Source organism: Pteropus medius, unplaced genomic scaffold (genome assembly GCF_902729225.1).
Source record: "Pteropus medius unplaced genomic scaffold, Ma_sr-lr_union100, whole genome shotgun sequence".
NCBI lineage: Eukaryota > Metazoa > Chordata > Mammalia > Chiroptera > Pteropodidae > Pteropus > Pteropus medius.
The window spans coordinates 8,574,234-8,579,869 of NW_024351073.1; the positions used below are offsets into that span (position 1 = coordinate 8,574,234).

Sequence of the window (5,636 nt, forward strand, 5' to 3'; positions counted from 1 at the left end):
TTCTGAATAGTTACTGTGCAATGATTCTCAATCTTGGCAGTACCTTTAAATCATCTGCAAAATAGCGATTCCCAGGCCTCACTCTGCCATTTGATTCAGAATCCTTAGTGGCAGGTCCTAAGTACTGGCATATTTTATGGTTATCCCAGTGATTCTAGTTCACAGAATCAGTACAATAGATCAGTACACTGGGAACCAGTACTGGTTTGTGGATAAATAATGAGCTGCCTGCTTTGGGAGACCTCAAAAATCTATATCAAGAAAATATGCCTTTTCTCTATGTGAATAATTTAATGTATATCCCTTTGGAAAGCATTGCCTTTATTGCATTAGAGGTATGTGTTTGTGTGTGTGTGCCCCTTCATGCTTATTGTGAAGGATTAAAATCATAGCAATTTTTACAATTTTATCATATAGTAGGATCCTGAGCTCATACCAGCATAATCAATTTTTTTGATATTTTCTAGTTTTGTCCCAAGAAAAAATACTTAGGGACAGATGCTCTTTCCCCAAGACTTTTCTATTTGTAGAGAGGTAAGGTGAGGACAGACCGGCTTAGTTCATCTTAATAATAATACAGTAACTCTATAATTAATGTAATAATTAAAATAGCTTCACAATTAATTACTATAATTAATGTTATGTTGTCATTTCTTTTCTGTGACTCAGAGAAACTGCTATGTATTTGCATATTCATTTATGTGGTTTCATTTCTTGAGCTTGTCTCTTTATTATAAAACACTAGTCAATTTATGCTTTTTTAGTAACTCGCAAAACCTTCTAGATCGAAGATGACATTCCATCCTATGTTGTTTTGTCATTACTATTATCAATGTATGTATTTACATTTCTAAATTTATATTATAATATTGATAATGAGAGAATTCAGAAACAAATATATTTGGATTCACTATCTTGAAAGGAAAACATTCTTATTTAATTTTCTTTAATTGATTTTAAAACATTTACTTATTTTTTATTAAATATTTACTAATATCATTGAAATGGTATGTGGCTTTACCTCAAATACAAAATCATTTATACAGGGAGAATATGGGACTTATCAATAACTGAAATCAAATGTAAGGTGTTGAAAGTATCTGCAAAGGGTCATGCAACAAACATACTTTATGGTGAAACATCTAAAATGTTTTTCTTGTGATGGAGAACAAAGTAAGGGTGCTTTTTATTCCCACTTCTCTCAACAGATAAGGATTGTACTATTCATTTAATTAAGACAAGGAAAATAAATGGTTTTAATGATATAATTTTAATATAAAATTTCAAAGAATCTAGAAATAAAATATTAAGTTATTTAGAGTGGCAAATATAAATTCAGAATACAAAAGAAACCAAATTGTATTTCTATACTTCAACAACAGAAAATAAAATGACAAATTATATTTAAAATAGCATTGATAGTATAAAGTGTCTAGGAATAAATTTAAATAGATGATAAGGCATTTATAGAAATAATTATAAAAACTATTTAAAAATATGAACTAAGACAACTAAATGGAGATAGATCAAAATCATAGATCTCAATCTTTAAATTTATCTACAGATATAGCATTAACATGCAGTCCCTATTAAAATGCCAGTCGTTTTAAGTGACTTGATACTCTGTTTAAATTCATATCAAGAGACGACGTCAAAAATATCCATTCCAGAAGAAGCATAAGGATACCTAAAAATATATCAAGATTAATATTGAAAGTAAGTAAAGTATGCACTGAAACAGGTATTGAAGAAGTGAACAATGGTACAGAATCAAGAGGCCAGGAAGAAACTGACACTAATCATATATTTGATTGGAGACTGTTTCAATTATTTATTACTGCATTAAAATCTACTTCAATATTTAGTGTTTTAAACTAATATGAACTTTATTTGCTCATAAATCTGTAGGTTGATCTCATTCTTCTGGTTCACATGGTATAAATGGAGCTATAAGAATGATTGGAAAATCCAAAATTTCCTGACTCACATGGCTTGAAGTTTTCACTGCATGGTGGCTGCTATCTTAGCTGAGGCAGTCAGCAGAGAGCCTGGTTTATCTTCGTATAAGCCTCTTCATGTAGATATTTGGGTTTTCTTATAGTATGGCTGGTGGGGGTGGGGCGGGGGCTATTTTCCAAGAAAATGTATTCCCAAATGAAGATGGAATTTGCAGATCTCTTAAGGCCCAACTTCAGGATGAAAAAGTGTGATATCCCACCTCATTTTGTTGTTAGAACAGCTCAGAGGACCAGCTAAGATTCAAGGGGACCAAAAGCAGACCCTCCATGATGGGGAAGTGGCAAGGGCACATTGCAGAAGAGAATGGGAGATACTACTGGTTGTTGTGCATCACTGGGAAAATAATGGACTTTTCCATAAATTGTGGTGTGACAATCGATAATTCTTTAGGGGAAGAAATGATATGAAACTTTAGAACTTTGGTCCTAAATCTATAATAAGACATCATAATGAGAGTGAAAAAACAACACTTAATAGAGATGTTTGTAACTCATGACCTGACAAAAGACAAGTAAACTGAATATAAACAGAATTACTATAAATCATTAAGAAATCGAATACAAAAAATGGACGAAAGAAATTAAGACGAATTTCACAGAAACGATGACCAAATGGCATGTAAATATAAAAGGTTTGTCAACCTCACTGGCAATCATGGGAATGCAAATCAAAACTAAAATGACATTTGTCTTTATATTCACGAGATTGAAAGAAAAATTACAAAAGCCATATGTTTACATATATATTACAAGGTGAAGGTCTCTAAATTCATTTTCCCTTGAGTTTCTTTTTTTTTTTTTTCAATGAAAGGATTTATTAGGTACCATTTGATTCCACCCAGGGACATATACTAGATTCGATCTTTATTTCAAGGCTTAGTTTTAATGGCATTTATAGTTCAAAGGCTTCCTGACTTGTATCTTTTCTTAGTTGCTTATTTCAAACATATACATCCTTGAATCACTGGACCTTCTTTATTCTATTTTTCACTCCAAACCAGTGAGTTCATGTCTACACTCATCCCTTTCAGGTAAAGTTTTGTCAAATGTAGCCAACTGAAATCATTGTTTACCAGCCCACTAATATTCTATTTACACATTCTTCTGCTAATACTAGATATTCAGTTGTATATCATGTCTTCTAACGTATTTTAATCAAATATTTAACACTGCGTTACATAGATTTTCATTTTTCCAGCTTCCAACAACTCTTCCCGCATTGCCCATTTGTAATATCCTATACATAAAGATACACACACACACACACAAATGATGCATGGTAAAAATACACAAATGAAAAAAATTATAGTCTACAGCCATGCCACCCTGAACACACCCGATCTCATCTGATCTCAGAAGCTAAGCAGGGTCGGTTCTGGTTAGTCCTTGGATGGGAGACCATCTAGGAATGCCAGGTGCTGTAAGCATTTAAAAAAAATTATAAAGAAAAACAGGAAGATAATCAATAAAAAAACAAGAGAGTGATTATTTCTCTGGAGGAAGGAAAGGTGGCATTAATAAGAAAAGCACAGTATGTTTCTAAGATATGTGTTAAATTGTTTGTTACCTGGTTGCTAAGTAGATTTCATTTCCAATCATATATTGTCCTTTAAATTTAACATGAACTTTCAGACACTTTTTGGTTATCTGCTATGACTTTTTTGCAGTTAAGAAATACTAGGTGTCCCCAGTTAGAGAGACCATGTCACTAATACTGCTTAGAGAGGCTTTGAGAAAGATCACTGAGGTATGGATATGTCACATATAAGGTAACTACTTGGGAAATATTCATTCGGAGAAGAATAAAAACTTAAATATCAAAGGAAATTAAAAAATCATTGGAGAAATTCAGACAGTGAACACTGGGGTCTGAGTATGAAATTACAGATAAGTTAGGAAATAGAAAACACATTTGCTAAGGAAATATGAAGTCACTTTGGAATTCTCCCTTCTTTTTTGTTGAAATTAATACTAGTGGCTGATGACACTGAGTGTTGATTGAAACATAATAAAATGATAAGAATATTTTATACGATTTTTGTCTAATAAAAATATACTTAATCTTTGTTTTGGGGCCCTGGCACAAGGCTCCTAAAATCCTTGGAATTTCCTGAGTGATAGCAGTGCCTTTCATTACTCCTAAAGAGCTCCTTTTTGAGCACACCTGAGTTTTTATGGTGATAAGATGACAGGTTGGAATCCCTAGATAGCCTCAAAATGGGGAGCGACTCCAGTAGGCAATGATGGAGATTTCATATATTATTGTATTTTTGTGTTTCAGAGCATCACAGTCTCATCTGACATATAATACATATACATATGAAAGAGAAACAGCTTAGATTTTTAATTATTATCTGTTATTTGATTTTGTTTCTGTAAGTGGCAGAGTTCTTGTAAATAGAGTAAATGTTTACTGATATGAAGTAATTCAATTGTCCATAAAAATGAACTTCTCATATTTGAGTAAACCAATTAAAGTGTTGGTGTTAAGTGCATGCTTCTTTAATAAGCACTGTGCCTATTCCACAAGATAGAGTGAAGAAAGCTGGGAATATAAATATAATGCGACAAATATTTCAAGAGCAGGTAAGTCAGAAACTCTAAATCTATAATTCATCACATGAAAAAATAATTCCCCTCAGAACTAAGAGTAAAATTTTGTTCTGTCAAAATCAGTTTTTATATTCAAAGTACAACAGCTGTACTAAGTAGTGTCAAATATATAATGTTTGTTTCTTTTACATTGTGATTTTTGAAGATTTGGAAAGATTGCTTGCTTTGATAGATAAAACAAACAGGAGGAGAGATTTTCAGTCATAAGAAGAAAGGTAATTAGTCCTCCTTGATCCATGAGGGTCTTAGTCATATAAGGCAATTTAAATTCTTTTGATTGGAGCAGATTGATACCAGCAGCATCATCAGCAGTAGAATAGCATGAAAGGGACTAAAAGGAAAAAAGACAGAAAATGCCAAATATTGCTGAAGATGTGGAACAACTGGAACTGCAAAATTTAGTAGGAGTATAAATTGGAACAATTATTTTGAAAAACTGTCATTATCTGTTAAAGATAAAGATACATATTTTTGAGATATGCTTAGAAATATAGCCTTTTAGGTATATACTCAACAAATGCATGTATATATACACTCATTCATACATATGCATACATATACACGTATGATAATGTGTATAACAACATTAATCATTGTAATCTAACTGGAGACAACTTAAATGCCTATTATTGAGAGTGGGTAAATTAATAATGCCAGATATCTCTAGTTGCTGTTTTCCTTCCACTGATCCTCAAGACAGACCAGGTGCTCCTCTCATTATCCTATAAGCTTTGAGCTGAAAGAAAAATAATCATTTCCTCTATAAAAGATATACAGTTTTGAACAAAGAAACATAGTATGATTATATGATTATGAAAAGTTATCAAGTTAAAAGAATTTTTGGAATCAGATCTCCTGTTTTTAATTTCCAGTCTGTATAACTATGTGTGTTATTTCATACCTCCATGCCTTGTTTCCTCATTTGTAAGAGAGAGTCCATAAGAGCTAACTTTTTCTCTATGTACTCTTCAAAAGACTGTTAACTCATTTAATCTTTACAAATAC

General features: G+C 32.0%; 1 pseudogene; it reads left to right on the top strand.

Annotated features, from left to right (window-relative positions):
• Window positions 1-3,326: 3,326 nt before the first annotated feature.
• On the top strand, window positions 3,327-3,445 carry LOC120586346 (uncharacterized; annotated as a pseudogene).
• Window positions 3,446-5,636: the final 2,191 nt, after the last annotated feature.